Below are 18,480 nucleotides of genomic sequence, written 5' to 3'. Positions count from 1 at the left end.
GTTATCCATGAGGGATCCCTGGGTGGCGCAGCGGTTTGGCGCCTGCCTTTGGCCCAGGGCGCGATCCTGGAGACCCGGGATCGAATCCCACGTCGGGCTCCCGGTGCATGGAGCCTGCTTCTCCCTCTGCCTATGTCTCTGCCTCTCTCTCTGTGTGACTATCATAAATAAATTAAAAAAAAAAAAAAGTTATCCATGGGCATTATTTAAAGCTTTTAATAAAAAACAATTCAAAATCTGGAAGGTATGCCCACCATATTTTCATGCTGTCTTCTCCTCATTATTCAATGTTAGGATTTCTTTCTCTCTTTACTTCAACTCAGTTTCATTTTCTGGATCTCATTTCTCTCTTTTGCTTACTGGGTTTCCAGTATTGTTTAAGGCTTGGTACACAATATTATATACACATTCTCCTAAATTTTTTTTAAAGATTTTATTTATTTATTCATGAGAGAAAGAGACAGAGAGAGAGAGAGAGGCAGAGACACAGGCAGAGGGAGAAGCAGGCTCCATGCAGAGAGCCTGACGTGGGACTCGATTCTGGGTCTGCAGGATCAGGCCCTGGGCTGAAGGCGGCACTAAACTGCTGAGCCACCCGGGCTGCCCTCTCCTAAATTTTCTTATTTATTTTTTTATATTCCATTTGGACTTTATTTTTATGTACTAGATCATCTAGAGTTTTCATATACTGTATTGTTTTCTAAAATAGAAAATTATAGCAACAACAGTTATTTTTAAAAATTCCTTTTCTCATAGAATTAAAACACTTTTGCCATAGATTCTGTTTCACAAAGCCTAGATGTATTTTTCTTCTACTATTAGTTATCTGTTCCTATGCCAGTACTGTACTCTTGTAACTTCAGGAGCTTTATAACAAAGTTTTAATATCTAATAAAGCAGGTCTTCCCTCATTTCCATATTTATTTGTTCTTATGACTATTAAATTATTTGTTTCAAGTACCAAACAAAAATATCACAAACAATGAAGGAAACAAAACTCCCAGCAGCCCATCCTCTTGTAAGGATTTTGATTTATGTATATAATTTTGAAGGATTTAGAGTTTAATGATGTGACATCTTCCCACACAGGCATTTATGTTTATTTATTCAGATACTTTTTCTTGTCAATAAATTACTAATACTTTTCTTCATATAAGTCCTGCAGCTTTCTAGTTAGATTCATTTTTAAGTAGTTTACAGTTTTATCACCAACACAAGTAGAAATATCTTTAGTTCCATTTCTAATTGGTTCATAAGGAGAGAACTTTATTTATTTTTATATATTTATCTAATATTCAGCAACCTTAAAATTGTTTCTTAATTTATTTTGATATTCAGTGCTGTCCAATAGAAATGTAATGCAAGCCACATATAAAATTTAAAAATTTCTAGTAGCTGTATTATAAAAATAAAAGGAAAACAGGTGAAAAAATTTTATTAGTATATTTTATTTAACCCAATATATTAAAAACATTATCATTTCAACATGGAATATACAAAATTATTAATGAGATGTTTTATTTTTTTTTTTTTGTTCATTCACACCAAGTCTTTAAAATCCAGTATTTATCTCATACTTGTAGCACAGCTTGGACCAGCCACATTTCAAGTGCTCAGTAGATACATGTGGTTAGTGGCTACCATATTGGATAGAATAGCTTTCGGATTTTCTGTATATACAATCCATGCAATCAAATCATTTATAAATATAGTACTGTCTCTTTCAAAACCATGATTTGATTTGATTTTCTGACGATCGGGAAAAATCTCTCTAGAAACACTAACAAATAATAGTGATAGCAAACATCTTTGTCTTCTTCCTTATTTTAATAAACATGGCTTTAATTAAATGCTTAATTTTTAAATAAATATTGTCTTTAAATAGTTTACTTTTGTTTCCATTTTACTTAAAGCTTATATTAAGAACAAATGAGGAATTTTAATTGCTTATTGTCATCCATTGATATGTTTTTTAATCCATGGATAGAATTTATTCTCTTAAGAGATTTCCTAATCCAGAACAACCTTTTTGTTTCTATGACAACCATTCTTGGGCATGATTTATTATTCTTTTACATTAAACTTGCTTATATTTTCAATTATTTTAGATGCTTATAGATTCAGCTTGCAAATATTTTATTTAGGCTATTTATGTCCATATTCTGCAGTGAAATTAGCCAATAAATTTATTTATTTTGGCAATATCTTTATAAGGTTTGGGTATTAAGGTTATCTTAGCTTCATAAAATGAACCAGGATATTCTTTTTTTCTAGTATCAAGAATAGTCCTTGAGAATTTTCTGTTCTTAGAAGTTTATATAAAATTCAGAGGCAAGGCCATTTGGATTTGGTACGTATTTTAAAAGTTATATTTCATATTCATGTTTTAATTCTATTGCTATTGATCTTCTGGGTTTTCAACCTTTTACTGGGTCAATTTTGAAGATTTAAATTTTGCTGTCAGAGCCCATTTCCTCAATTTTCAATTTCCCTGTCATATCATTGCAAACAACATCCCTTTAAAAATACTTTTGAAATTTTCAGAAAAGGGAAATCTATAGGAAATCTATAGAGCTAGAGAGTACAAAAATATTTGTTAAAGGCTAGGGAAGACAGAGGGGAATGAAAAGTAAAGGGTATAGGGTTTCACTTAGATAGAGGTGATGGAACTCTCTAAAACTGACTGTGATGATGCACAAATCTGTGAATATACTAAGAACGATTATACACCTGAAATGGGTGAATTGTATAATACATGAATTGTAGCTCAATAAAGATGCTTAAAAATTAGGAAAATATACTTTAAATCTCCAGACCACAAGGAGGTATCATCTCACACGTATTAGGATGATTATTATATTAAAAAAAAAAGTATCGGGGATCCCTGGGTGGCGCAGCAGTTTGGCGCCTGCTTTTGGCCCAGGTCGCGATCCTGGAGACCCGGGATCGAATCCCACGTCGGGCTCCCGGTGCATGGAGCCTGCTTCTCCCTCTGCCTATGTCTCTGCCTCTCTCTCTCTCTCTCTCTCTGTGTGTGACTGTCATAGATAAAAAAAAAAAAAAAAAAAAAAAAAAATTAAAAAAAAAAAAAAAGAAGTATCAGGGAGGATGCAGGGAAGTTGGAACTCTTGGTTCCAAAGTTAGTTCCAATAGTTGGTAGGATTATAAAATGGTGCAGTATGGAAGTTGCTCAAAAAATTAAGAATAGTAGTACTATATGATACAGCAATCTCACTTCTGGGTATAGATCTAAAAGAAAAGCAAGGTTTGTTTTGAAGACATATTTGCTCACCTATGTTCACAGTAGCACTAGCTGGGAGGCAGAAACAATCCAGATAGTCATCATTGAATGAATGGATAAGCAAAATGTGGTACATATATATAATGGAATACTATTCAGCCGTAAAAAGAAAAGAAATTCTGGATAAACCTTGAGGCATTATGCTAAGTGAAAGATGCCAGGGACAAAAAGACTATGATTCCACTAACATGTGGTATCTAAAATAGTCAAATTAATACAAACAGAAAGTAGAATGGTGGTTAACAGGGGCTGGGGGCAGGAGAAAAGAATTGTTTGGAATTTAGACAGTTCTGCAAGGTGAAAAGACTGGAGATCTGTTTTGCAACAAGGTGAATATAATTAATGCTACTGAATGACACATTTACAAGTGGTTAAGATGGCAAATTTTATGTTATGTTTCTACCATACATAAAAAGTTTTTAATCTCTTCCATATTTATTGTCATAGCACTTTTTTTTAATTTATTTTTTAAATTTTTTTTTTTATTTATGATAGTCACACACACAGAGAGAGAGAGAGGGGCACAGAGACATAGGCAGAGGGAGAAGCAGGCTCCATGCACCGGGAGCCCGACGTGGGATTCGATCCCGGGTCTCCAGGATCGCGACCTGGGCCAAAGGCAGGCGCCAAAACTGTCATAGCACTTTTTAAATTCCTAATGTTGTCTATTATATCATTTACCAAAAAAACTTTAAATTTTTTTTCAGAAGGGTTACTGATCAATGAATTATCACATAGTGAACCCATATAACCCCTACCAAGTCAAAAAATAAAACATCGCTATTATCTCACAAGTCTTCTTCACATCCCCCCCAAATGCCTTTCTCTCCTTCATAAATACAGACAATATTCTGACTTTTAACACCATAGATTAGTTGTACATTTCAAACTTCTATATAAGTGGAATTACATAGAAGATGCTTTTTTTTTTAAGATTTTATTTATTCATGAGAGACAGAGAGAGAGAGAGAGAGACAGAGACAGAGAGACAGAGACACAGGCAGAGGGAGAAGCAGGCTCAGTGCAGAGAACCTGATGTGGGACTCGATCTGGGGACTCCAGGATCACGCCCTGGGCCGAAGGCAGGTGCCAAACCGCTGAGTCACCCAGGGATCCCCCTAAGTGCTCTTTTGAATGTACTTTAGTGTCTTTCTCTTGACATGTTTATAAGCTTCATCCATGTTGCTGCATTTAGCAATAGTTAATGCATGCTTTTTTAAGAGAGGGAGTATATGTGTGTGGGTGTAGAGTGGGATGGGGGTAGGGGCAGAGGGAGAGGGAGAGAGTGTAGGACCTGACACTGGGCTTGATCTCTCAACCCTGAGATCATGACCTGAGCTGAAATCAAGAGTTGGTCATTTAACTCCCTGAGCCACCCAGGTACCCCAATACTTAATATATTTTTATTGGTCTATAGTATTCTACTGCATGAACATATTCCATAATTATTTATCCATTTTATGGTTTATAGGAATTTGCATTTTTCCAATATTGACCTATAATAAATTATATTTTAAGGAATAATGTATGCTTTTGGCACACATTTGATGCAAAGAAATATACACATTTCTGTTGGGAATTCACTTAGGAGTTAAATAGCTGTGTTTGCATTTATTTAATTTTAATAAATAAAGCCCATGTTCGTAGCAGCAACTGTTTCCCAATGTAGTTGTACCAATTTTAGCTACCAATGGCAATATATAAAGATTCTGACTATTACATATTTTTGCCAGCACTTCGTATTATCACTCTTTAAATTTTAGCCATTTTGTCAGCTGTGTAGTATTTTAATTTTCATTCTGATTACTAATATGGTTGAAAATCTTTTCATACTTATCGACTATTTGTATATCATCTTTTTAGAAGTGCCTGTTCAAGTCTCTTACTAATTTTTCAATTGGGTTGTTCATCATTTTCTTATTGATTAGAGGGAATTCTTTATGTATTATGGTTACAAATCCTTTACCTGTTTCATGTGTTGTAAATATTTTATCCCACTTCCACTTTTCGCTGTTTTTTGTTAGGTTTTTTTTTTTTTAAGAAAGAAAATACAAGCAGCGGTGAGGGGCAGAGGGAGAGGGAGAGAGAGAATCTTAAGCTGGCTCCATGCTAGGCATGGAGCCAAACGTGGGGCTCAATCTCATGACCTGAGCTGAAATCACGATTTGGACACTTAACTGACTGAGCCGCCCAGGTACTCCCATACTTTTCACTTTAAGGATTAAAATGTTAGTTTTAGTGTATTTTTCACTCTTTCCTCTTTTTAAAAATATCTTTATATCCCATTCATGAAATCTTTGCTACCTTGAATCACAAAGATACTCTACTATGTTATTTTTAAGAAGTCTTATTTTACTTTCAAATTTAAATTTATAATCTACTGTAAGGATACCCATATGTATATTTAATTGAGCCAGCAACATTTTTAATTTTTTATTTTCTTTAAATATTTTATTTATTCATGAGAGACACAGGCGGAGGAGAAGCAGGCTCTGTGCAGGGAGCCTGATGTGGGACTCAATCCCGGGTCTCCAGGATCATGCCCTGGGCAGAAGGCAGGCGCTAAACCGCTGAGCCACCCAGGGATCCCGCCAGCAACATTTATTGAAAAAAACAACACTTTTGGGGCATCTTGGATGGCTCAGTTGGTTAGTGTCTGACTTTGACGGCTCATATCATGCTCTCAGGGTCCTGGAATCGAGCCCCACATGGGGCTCTGTGCTCAGGAGGGAGTCTACTTCTCTCCCTCTCTCTCTCTGCCCCACTCCCACTCATGCTCTCTCAAATAAATAACATCTTAAAAAGACAACACTTTCTTCATTGATCTGTAGTACACACTCATACACATACACAAATCCCACTTGGATTTGATTAAAATTGTACCAAATCTAGTATCAATTTGGGGAGAATTGGCATCTTTATAATATTTCCAATCTGTGAACTTGCTATTATTTACTTAGGTCTTCTTAATGATCATTCATATTTTTACCTTTTGTTAGTAAAGGTACATTAGGATTTTTTAGGTATGAGTTTAAATGGTATCACTTAAACATTTTCCAGTTTTCTAATTTTTGCTGATATATAGAAATACAAATGAATTGTGTATGTTGACTCTGTATCCAGCCACAATATACAAACATATTTTCTAAGGGTGTTTACTTTCACTTCTTCCTTTTCAATCTCTCATTCTTTGTCTTTTCTCCATTTTTATACTGGTTAGGGCTTCTGGTACCATGTTAGTGTACATGGTGATAATGAACATGTCTCGATTTCAGATGGTAACTATGAACAATTTATCATTAAATATGCTGTTTACTATTGTTTTTTTTATAGATACCATTTATAGATTAAACATGCTCCTTTTCAGTCCCAGTTTGGTATTGATTTTTAAAAATATCATGAGTGTTAAGTTTTGTGTGTCTGTGTTTTTTTTTAAAGATTTTATTTATTCATGACAGACACACACACAGAGAGAGGCAGAGACACAGGCAGAGGGAGAAGCAGGCTCCATGCAGGGAGCCCAACGCTGCATTCCATCCCAGGTCTCCAGGATCACACCCCAGGCCGAAGGCAGCGCTAAACCGCTGGGCCACTCGGGCTGCCCATGAGTATTAAATTTTATCGAATGTCCACCAACTGTGTAAGATCTATAATAAATACCTTATTCTTTATTAGTTACAGTGATTGTGCTTCTGTGATTGAACCCTGGTAGTTTTCTTCTTAATCCAACCCAAAAGTTCAAAAGTCTTTATTTTCTATCAAACTTATTTCCACTTTCTGTTTAAGTCTGTGGAAGGGGATCCCTGGGTGGTGCAGCGGTTTGGCGCCTGCCTTTGGCCCCAGGGTGCGATCCTGGAGACCCAGGATCGAATCCCACGTGGGGCTCCCGGTGCATGGAGCCTGCTTCTCCCTCTGCCTGTGTCTCTGCCTCTCTCTCTCTCTCTCTGTGACTATCATAAATAAATAAAAATTAAAAAAAAAAAAAAAGAGTCTGTGGAAGAACAGACTCTGAACAGTTCCTATCCCTCAGTGGCCTGAGCAGTGGAAGCTGCAGACTAGCCTTCAGTGGTAGGCTGAACACTTCGGGCTGCAGTAGGGAACTATTAGACAGGCAGAAGAGGGCACCTGTGCCATCGGACTAGCCCATGACCTTGGGTTCAGCAGCAGTAAGCCCGGGAGTTGAAACAGTCCATTCACCCTGAAATTCCTCCTTGATCCTGCCCTTCTCAGCAGCAGCCTATTCTTCCTTCTCAATCTCTTCAGGATCTCTGTAGAACTAGACATCAAGCAATGACCACCCATGGGTGTTCAAAGGAGACAGTGCATGCATGCACTAAACCTCCCTGGCCAGCACTTACCACATCAGAGCTGAGTGAGCTCCCTTGATGTCACATGAGATGGCAATGTCTGCATAGCAGAGGGGAGTCCACATCATACAGAGCAATGGGAGGCAGGTTAACATAAGGCACCTGTGTTGAGAGCTGGAGGAGAGCCCTGGGATCAGTAGCCACCAGAAATCTCAGCTCCTCAAAGCTGAGAGGAGAGGTTCCTAGTCGGTGAGGGTTCCAGGAGTGCAGTGGCTAGCAGTAGGAGCAGATCCCGTGACAGCAGCAAAGTTCAGCACGGCCTGCTGACCAGTATTCCTGGAGGATGTGACAACTGACATCAGCTGGGTTTTGAACGGCAACAGTGGCTCAAGCTGGGAACAGAAACTTCTCCCAGGTTCTCTTCAGATTTATGATGTAGATGCCATCACTTTTCCTTTTGTAGATGTACTGTTCCATTTGAAAGTCAAGGTTGGTGCCACCTAAGTGGTCTCCTGCTGCAAGGAATTTAAAGACATCCTCCTCTTTCATTGCAGAACACCAAGTGATCCGGACATTTTGAAAGCTTCCCTCTAAGTTACCACAAGAACCCAGGACATTGTGCAAGATTCCCTTTTAAGTTACTACTGGGAACCCAGAACAATGTCATATGGACTCCTCCACAAATAGCTGGGAAAGGCTGAAAGCCTTTGTCTTTTAATTGGAGCTCAGTGGTTTACATTTAATATATTCTAGATTTAAAGTTATCATTCTGATTTCCCTTTGTTCTGCCTATTCTATGTTCAATTTTCTCTCTTGATTCCTTCTGGATCAAATACTTTATTATTCCATTCCTCCTTGTATTAAGTTGTTACATATTTTTGCTTTATGTTCAGTAGTTATCCTAGAGGTTACAATATGCACCTCTGACTTACTGAAGTCTAAGACAAATTACTACTTTTATTCTGTGAAAATGCAAGGAATTTAAGGTCTTTCACTTGTATCCTTTATGATTTATGTGTTGTTTTCATGTCTTTTAATTCCACATCTATTTAAAACCCCACAAGGTATTGCTATTGTTTTATGCGTTCCATGTTCATTGGGTTTTACCAGTGTATTTCACCTTATTGCTATTCATTCTTTCCATTGAAATCCTTAGTGTGGGTCTGCTAGTGACAAATTTTCTGATTTTTGTCTCAACTCTTCATCTTCACTTTTAAAGATTGATTGATTGATTGATTGATTGATGAGAGACGTGGAGAGAGAGGTAGAGACACAAGCAGAGGGAGAAACAGGTTCCCTGCAAGAAGCCCAATGTGGGACTCGATCCCAGGACCCTGGGATCATGACCTGAGCTAAAGGCAGACGCTCAACAATGAAGCCACTCATCTTGATTTTTATTTTTATTTTTTTAAAGATTTTATTTATTTATTCAGAGAGAGAGAGAGAGAGAGAGAGAGAGAGAGAAGAAGCAGAGACACAGGCAGAGGGAGAAGCAGGCTCCATGCAGGGAGCCAGATGTGGGACTTGATCCTGGGTCTCCAGGATCACACCCCAGGCTGCAGGAGGTGCTAAACCGCTGCGCCACCGGAGCTGCCCTCATCTTGATTTTTAAAGAATATTTTCTTTTTTTTTTTTTTTTTAAAGATTTTATTTATTTATTCATGATAGTCACACAGAGAGAGACAGAGAGGCAGAGACACAGGCAGAGGGAGAAGCAGGCTCCATGCACTGGGAGCCCGACGTGGGATTCGATCCCAGGTCTCCAGGATCACGCCCCGGGCCAAAGGCAGGCGCCAAACCGCTGCGCCACCCAGGGATCCCTTAAAGAATATTTTCATTGGACATTGTATTGTAGATTGGTAGTTATTTTCTGTTTTGAAGATAATAATGATGTATATTTTTCTTTCTTCTTGCTATCATCAGATTGCCAGGAGTATATCTGTTTAAACCTTTTGATGTTTTCTATTTCCTTAGTTTTTCCTTTATTACACATTCCCTTTTCCTCCTGTCACTCAGTTCATTTTGTCCTTGTGTTGTTTGCTACATTACTTAAAAAAAAAAAAAAATTTATTCCTTTGAGAGAGAGAGAGAGAGAAACAGACTCCCTGCTGAACACGGAGCCCAACTCAGGGCTTGATCCCATGAAGCAGAGATCATGACTTAAGCAGAAACAAGAGTCCGACCCTCAACTGAGTGAGCCACACAGGAGCCCCTCATTCTTTTTTAAATAATAAAAGTAGTTAAAACTATGTATACTTTTCTTCTTAGTATAACAGTGTAGTCTAGGTTTTAAGACACGGTATGTACTCCTTTACATTGACTTATGGATGTTTGTAATTTCAGTTTTATTTTCTCGTTGGTCCTGGAAATATTTAGAAAGACATTTCTTAGTGTTCAAATAGGTGGGCTTTATTTCCCTCTTTTTAGCATTGATTTCTAGTTATATTGGATTATAATCAGAAAATATAGCCTATAAAATCTATATCTTTTGAAATGTATTATGACTTATATTATGGCCAAGGGTATGTTTAATTTTTGTAGATCTTCAATGGTTATATGAAAAGCATATATAGGGATGCCTGGGTGGCTCAGCGGTTAAGCGCCTGCCTTCAGCTCAGGGTGTGATCCTGGAGTCCCAGGATAGGGTCCCATGTTGGGCTCCCTGCATGGAGTCTGCTTCTCCTTCTGCCTGTGTCTCTGCTTCTCTCTCTCTGTGTCTCCCATGAATAAATAAATTAAAAAATATATATATATAATTTGGCAGTAGGGTACAAAGTTCTATGTTCGGCTGAAAGGTAAGCCAGTTGATTACATTATTAATATATTAACATCCTTACTTTTTTGTCTGTTAAATTCTGAAAGAGGTTCATTAAGCTCTACCTTTATATGTGTGTGTGACTTTGTGTGTGATTCAAACCAAGTTCTGTATTGCTAGGTGTTCTTGCATTTTGGCATTTAGTAATATTTGGTGCATAAAGGTTTATTATTATTTTGTGGTGCTGACCTTTTATCTTTTTGTAATGTTCCTCTTTTTTTCACACGTTTTGGCCTCCAGTTTTCTTTACCTAATGTTAATATTTTCGCTCTTGTTTTTTGTTTTCAGTTAGGCAAATCAAAAATCCTAAACAGGGGGATCCCTGGGTGGCGCAGCGGTTTGGCGCCTGCCTTTGGCCCAGGGCGCGATCCTGGAGACCCGGGATCGAATCCCACGTCGGGCTCCCGGTGCATGGAGCCTGCTTCTCCCTCTGCCTGTGTCTCTGCCTCTCTCTCTCTCTCTGTATGACTATCATAAATAAATAAAAAAAAAAAAAAAAAAAAATCCTAAACAAACTGTAGTACCTAGATCCTTGCTCTATGCTAGGTTATATGAGGGGTTTGAACAGATTTGTGCAATATACAAAGTTTCTTGCTTCGAGGGGCTTCATTTTAATTTTACTAATGGTATATCCTATTAAGATTCTTGTTTTGGGACGCCTGGGTGGCTCAGTGGTTGAATGTCTGCCTTTGGCTCAGGGCGTGATCCCAGAGTCCTGGGATTGAGTCCCACATCAGGCTTCCTACATGGAGCCTGCTTCTCCCTCTGCCTATGTCTCTGCCTCTCTTTATCTGTGTCTCTCATGAAAAAATAAATAAAATCTTAAAAAAAAAGATTCTTGTTTTAATATATATTTTTTTCAGCAAGTGTCCTGATATAAATTTTTCATCAGAATATAAACTAGAAAATCTGCACCAAAACAAATATCTAATCCTTGAAATAGCAAAATAAATTATTAATATAGAACTATTAGATTTAAAATTATATTAATGGGCATATTATACACAGAAATATTGGAGTGACTTTCTGGAGTTGGGGTGCCTAATGAACAGAAATGGTGGCAGTGAGCTTTGCTAAAATTGAAGGTACTTCTGTAAGGCTGTTAGTGGTTGTACAGGTAACAGGGATATACTTTAATAATCAGGGTTATTTCAAAGGTACAACTAATGTTAGAATCATGTTTGCCTTCACCAGGAATATAAGAAGAATGAGAGTCTTTAAGTCCTTTGAAAACTTGTAAAGAAAGGTAGAAAATTGCTTTTATTACCATAAAGCCTTAAAGTCTGTACACTATATACAAGTATATAACTATGATGACATTGATGAAAGACTGCCTCTTCTATTGAGGGTCACAGATACACTAAAAAAAATCTTTCAACATATCAATTGTTTTTTGTTTTCATTTTTAAGTAGCTTCCACACCCAGTATGGAGTCCAACGTGGGGCCTGAACTCATTGCCTGAGATTAAGACCTGAGATGAGATCGAGGTGCCTCAACATATCAATTTTTTGTAACTGCCACAAATAGGAAGACTTTTGTTTTTGGTGCACCATAAATCTGTCAAAACAAGATTAATACTAGGAAGTTGCTAATAACTCTTGTATAGAATTATAAAGCAGAACTTAGAACTTAAGAGCATAAAATGACACACAATTTTACAAATATAAAAGAAACAGATATAAAGGCAGGAAAATTTATAGTTTCCACACTAGTTGTCTTGAAGGAGAATGTTTTAAACTCAGGCTGCTGGGATCCCTGGGTGGCTCAGTGGTTTAGCGCCTGCCTTTGGCCCAGGGCGTGATCCTGGAGTCCCGGAATCGAGTCCCACATCGGGCTCCCGGCATGGAGCCTGCTTCTCCTTCTGCCTGTGTCTCTGCCTCTTTCTCTCTATGTCTATCAAGAATAAATAAATAAAATCTTAAAAAAAAAAACAAAAAAACAACTAGCTATCGCTAACATAATCCCTAGCTACTCAGAAAATGGGAAGTTTTCCCAATTACTGGTACTTAATACAAACTAACATCAACTTTAGCTTTTAGCATTCTGTTGCTGGGGGAATGTTGCTAGGGGTCACTGAAACAAAATGAAATTCTTACACTACATCCCAAAGCAAATAGGATTTATGGATTATTTGCAGTTTGGGATGTAGTCTTCATAGCATGAATGACTTGTAGTGGCCTAAAGATTTTTTAGTAAAGGACACTCAAGAATGAACTCTTCCTAAAGAGACAGCCTTCTCTTATGGAAGTAGTCAGTTACCTTCAAAATGTTTTTGAAGAGATATGAAACGTGTGAAAAATACGACCATAGGGTATTTCTCAAAAAGCAAACACGTTAGACTATATAATCAAATGAACATGTTCCTTGTAAAATACTTATTATAGTTAAATGGGAACATTATACTTTTACATTCTTATAATTTTGCCATTGTTTTTAGGCCTCAGCTTTTAAGCCATCCAAGAAGACTGTTTTTATTTATACTGTCATCGGCATTTTAAATCACAAATGACATGGCCCTATCCAGTTATTTTTATCATTTACCACACCCAGCTCTGGTAAGTTTGAGTCATTTCCAAAAATCTAGTCTTCTCTTGAAGAATGAAGATTTGCTACCATGATATTTTAGAAATGTGATTAGGGCACATAAATAAATCTCAAAAACATGGTATAGCTTAGAACAAGCCTTGTTTTTACCAAGGTAACTATTTGGGAAGCAATGTTCATTTAAATTATCAGGTGAAGGAGAAAAAAATCTCATCCTTTCATCATACCTCACAGTTCTTCCATCCAGAAATGGAAATATTGCTGCATTTGTAAATACTACCATTAAAGAACACATAAATAATCTTGGAAGTTAAAAAAAAAATAATCTTGGAAGTTATCCTCCCTATTAGTAGATAATTATGGGTTTCAAACCCCCAGACTTGCTTGAGGGTTATCCTAACAGAGTATCCAATGGAATGAAATACGAATTTGGTGCATTTTAATGAAGGATAAGGAGGGAATATATTAATCTCAAGGTGGACTAAAGGCAACAGTAAGAAAATCCAGAATGAGAGGACACAAATCAAATCCTACTGAAATGGGTATTGATTAGATCATAAACATGAGATTTTAAAGAGCCTAAGTTGACTATTTTGGGACAAGTCACAGCACCTTAGAGAACTTTTTAAAGTCTCAGTTTCCCAATATTAAAATAATATCCTCATTTTAACTGTTTCATAGGATAGTTGGGAGGAGAAATGAAAACTGCCTGACTGCTTTTGTAAGCTGTGAAACGCTTTGGAATTTGAGGCATCATGAGAGTAATTGCCAAGATCATCATCATATAAGTAGAGGGATGCATGAGGGAGAGTGCTAAAATAAGTAATATTAAAGGTAATAAGATCTACTAAAGTTGTGAGAAGTAAAATGCCTTCTACACAGAAAGGTGGTTAAAATTATTTTGTAAATAAAAATTTTGTTTACTTAGTGGCAGAGAGATCATTCAATCCTCAAAACAGCCTCATAAAGTAGGCATGACTTCCATTTTAAAATTTAAGAAAATGAAGCTAAGAGAGGTTAAGAGACTTGCTAACAGCCACATGGATATAATCTAGTAAAAACTAGGTTTCGAACCAGGTATTTTAATTTAAATCTAGTGTACTTTAGTGTCTCATTAACATTACATTTTGTGTTCATAACACAAGCTTCAGCCTCAGAGGATATTCTGTGCAATGTATTAAGTTTTAACACATTAACTGTTTGTAAAGCATTTTACAGTATTTCTGCAAGACCTACCACGTGGGCAGCACTGAAGGCGGTGGCAATACGAAAGAGGAGGAAGGAAAAACAAGAGAAAGGAGTGACTGGAAGCTGAGTGAGGAGCGCTGTAAAAATGCTTTTTACTGTTGAATATTACGGAGGAAGCATAAAATGGCTGAAAAGTAGCTAATAATTTGCTAATGAGTATCAGTAGTAGCCGTTGGTTAAAAACAACAACAACAACAACAACAACAACAAAACTTTAACAAAGCAAGGGCAATATAAAAAACCAAACCAAACCAAACCCAAAACAAAGCCAGGGCAATGTCTGATTATTCTCAATTAAGGTATGAATGGAGATGAAGAGACTGGCTATGAAAGGATGATTCAAATAAATTGCCTGTGAAGAGAAGTTAGGACAAAAGAAGGAAACAAATGGGAAGTGAGGGTTTTCTATCTTTAAAATCCAATTTCATTACGGAAGCAGGCACATATTCTTATCAAAGCTGAAACATCACAGCTAAAGCTAAAGCCGCCGTTCACCACTGCTCCTTATCTCTATCTTGTTAGCAATGTAATGTTTATCCTTCCAGTCTTTTCTATGCACATTTATATACATCATTGTAGGAAACATATTTTATTTTAGATAAAAGGTGCTATATTCCATATTTACCTGCATTGTGACTTTTTCATTTAACAACAGCTCTTGGAGAGTAATGGTACATATAGATCTAGCTCTATATTTATGAACATTTATGTTATTTCCAATTGCACTATTATCAACAATGCCTCAAATGAACATTGTGATGTATGCCTCCTTGAGCACAAAAGGGTTTTTCTAAGGGAGATACCAAGAGTGGCATTGTTGGGTCTTGGGCATAGAAAATTTTACAAATATTGCCAAATTGCCCTCCAGAGTGGCCATATTAGTTAGCCCTCCTACTAGCAGTGTTTCTTTCTTGTATTTTTATAAATGAAAACAAAAACATTTTTGTTTCTGATTACAAAAGGCTCACAATAGAAAGGAATGGATGCCTTAAACATTATTTCAGTGTCAGACTTTATTCACATACTACGAGGGGAGTCAGAGAAGATGCTGGATAGAGACCCCTGAGGAAATGTTAGGAAGTTTGGAGCATGAGTGAAAGGATCAGTCCTAGATGAAAGAAAGGGCACCTGTTCTAAGGACATAGGCAGTGCTTTCTTTCTTTTTTTTTTTTTTTAGTGCTTTCTTTTTATGGCCATATGAAGTAGAAAGCAAGGTAGAAGGGCTGGGATGGGGGAAACTGAAGAATGCAGACACATTTGACTGAGACAGTGTTCCCCAAAGTGTCTGAGGAACACTGAGTCCACAAGATGAGTTTAAGAAAAAAGTGTGGGGATCCCTGGGTGGCTCAGCGGTTTAGCGCCCGCCTTCAGCCCAGGGCGTGATCCTGGAGTCCTGGGATTGAGACCCACATCAGGCTCCCTGCATGAAGCCTGCTTCTCCCTCTGCCTGTGTTTCTGCCTCTCTCTTGTGTATCTCTCATGAATAAATAAATAAAATCTTAAAAAAAAAGTGTTAAAAATTATGGTAAATTCTGCTTGTCAAATCCTGGTTTGAGAGAATTACAACGCATCAACATATTCAAAACTCTGGAAAAGACAAAGTCGTTTAACTTGGCATTTCCCAAACTTTCTCAACAGTAGAACCTTTTACTTTGTATAAAAGCAGTTAATATACTGCTGAACCAGTCATCTGTGAAATATACTTTGGGAAAATTTGAAGAAATGGGCCACAAATGAGTATCTAGCCTGTCTTCACAAAATTATTTGAAAACAAGATGAAATCAAAAATACACAGAGCAATTTAACATCCATGTACTCCTCAGAATTAAAAGGTTAAAATTAAATTGTAACACATTTTTAATGCTTATTTTTCTATTGTAGAAATAATATATGTTCATGATACAAATTTGGAAAGATAGGAAAAAACTACTCTGTCATTTTAGCACCTTAGTAAAACCACTGTTAATGTTTTAAGGCAGTTATTTTGTTATTTCTATTAGGTTTTCTATGTTTACATCATTATAATAACACTGCACATACAATTTTGTATCATGTTAAGTATTTACATTGTATTGTAAGCACTACTGTTTATCGTCATGGCTGCTTTTTTAATGGCTGCATAATATTCCAAGTGGATAGTCAACTATTTAGCCATTCTCTGTTTTAGAATTTACATTGTTAGCAACTTTCTTTTTTGACTTTCATATGAAATATTGCAATAATTACATGGGAGCATAAAATTCCTTATTTATGGTTATTTTATTATTTACCAAGTAGAATAATAATAAATTAAAGGTAATGTACAGGGATACCTGGGTGGCTCAGTGGTTGAGCATCTTCCTTTGGCTCAGGTCGTGATCCGTGTGTCCTGGGGTCGAGTCCCACATCGGGCTTCCTGCATGGAGCCTGCTTCTCCCTCTGCCCAAATCTCTCTCTCTCTCTCTCTCTTTCTCTGTGTCTCTCATGAATAAATAAATAAAATCTTAAAAAAAAAAAAAAGGTAATGTACATTTTAAAGGGTTTTGAAAAAATACTGCCTATTTGCTTTGAGGGTGGGCAGAGGGAGAGGGGTGTATCAGTAATGTATTAAACTGTTTGCTTTGTTTCCCTCCAATTTAATTCGGGTTTCATTTTGTTAGCACTAGTTCATTTTTTCCAGCTGGACATTTACAAATCCCAATTTGTCATTTATTGCATTATACATCCCCAGTGGTTTTGCAATAATTGCAGACCAGCCTGCTGAACATGCTATATGTTTCTGCATGTAGGGAGCAGATAACATTTTTTCATAAAATGTTAAGATCGGAGTCCAAAGGAAGATTGTAAAGACCATGTAGACATGTATCAACTTATCTATACTCTTTGGATATTGTTTACGGAGCTCCAATGGCACCTTTATCAACATTTTGATTATGACTAATCAAAGATACTTAAATCACCTCACTATAGTATCTCAGTCCATTTTTCTCCATCTTGTTCACAATGATTCAATGGCAAGCTCTGTCAAATGGAGTTTTTTTTAATTTTTAATTTTTTAAATTTTTTTTTTTTTTTTTTTTTTTTTATGATAGTCACACAGAGAGAGAGAGAGAGAGAGGCAGAGACATAGGCAGAGGGAGAAGCAGGCTCCACGCACCGGGAGCCCGACGTGGGATTCGATCCCGGTCTCCAGGATCGCGCCCTGGGCCAAAGGCAGGCACTAAACCGCTGCGCCACCCAGGGATCCCAGTTTTTTTTTTTTTTTTTTTTTTTTAAGACTTTTCTTTTATTTCTTCATGAAAGAGAAAGAGAGAGAAAGAGGCAGAGACACGGGCAGAGGGAGAAGCAGGCTCCATGCAGGGAGCCCAACATGGGACTCGATCCCGGGACTCCAGGATCTGGGTCGAAGGCAGGCACTAAACCAGAGCCACCCAGGGATCCCCTGTCAAATGGAGTATTGAGAGATGATTTATCAAAGGCATTTCCCTCATGATTCCCAGGCTGTACTTTACACATTTTTGTGTGTCAGAGCCTAGCGCAGACCTTGCTCCATACATAGTACACAGCTTCTCAATAAAGGTTTATTTGAATGATATGCTTAATTTGGCATGAATTTAATGAACCTCTGTTGTCCACCATAGACACCACTTTCCAAGCCATTAATAAACATATATGGTTCATTTAGGAATGGCAAATGTGTAATGGAAAGGGCACTTAAAAAAAAATAAAAGGTTTTATTTATTTGGGAGAAGGAGTAGAGTGAATGGGACAAGCAGACTCTGGGCTTAGCGTGGAGCCTGACATAGGGCTTGATCTCAGGACCCTTAATTGTGACCTGAACGGAAATCAAGAGTTGGTTGCTTAACTGACTGAGCCATCCAGGTGCCCTCAGAGAGCATGTTTTATAATTAGAAGTCCCTGTAAGTTGGCTTTGCAACTTACAAATTGGTAATTGTGTGTAAATCCAGACCTTATTCAGTTTGTTCATATACAAAACAGTGATAACCCATTTTCTTTACTTTCCTCATTGGGTTCTTATAAGAATTAAAATATTTTTCTCTAAAGGGAAATCTGGTCATGTCATTACTTGACTTTTTAATATATTTTTTTAATTTTTATTTATTTATGATAGTCACATACACAGAGAGAGAGGCAGAGACACAGGCAGAGGGAGAAGCAGGCTCCATGCACCGGGAGCCCGACGTGGGATTCGATCCCAGGTCTCCAGGATCGCGCCCTGGGCCAAAGGCAGGCGCCAAACCGCTGTGCCACCCAGGGATCCCCC

General features: G+C 37.3%; 1 protein-coding gene across 10 annotated transcripts in view; it reads right to left on the bottom strand.

Moving 5' to 3' along the window:
* Positions 1-18,480, bottom strand: part of FLT3 (fms related receptor tyrosine kinase 3) — a 120,187-nt gene that overhangs the window by 99,996 nt on the left and 1,711 nt on the right. Inside the window, exon 2 of one of the 10 annotated variants that reach the window (XM_077868272.1) lies at positions 7,660-8,123. The exons of the other annotated variants lie outside the window; for them this stretch is intronic. The gene's annotated coding sequence lies outside the window, so the exon portion shown is untranslated. The remainder of the gene's footprint in view (positions 1-7,659; positions 8,124-18,480) is intronic. 10 annotated transcript variants of the gene reach the window in all.

Source organism: Canis aureus, chromosome 24, assembly GCF_053574225.1.
Source record: "Canis aureus isolate CA01 chromosome 24, VMU_Caureus_v.1.0, whole genome shotgun sequence".
Classification (NCBI taxonomy): Eukaryota; Metazoa; Chordata; class Mammalia; order Carnivora; family Canidae; genus Canis; species Canis aureus.
This window is presented reverse-complemented; position numbering and strand designations above follow the sequence as displayed.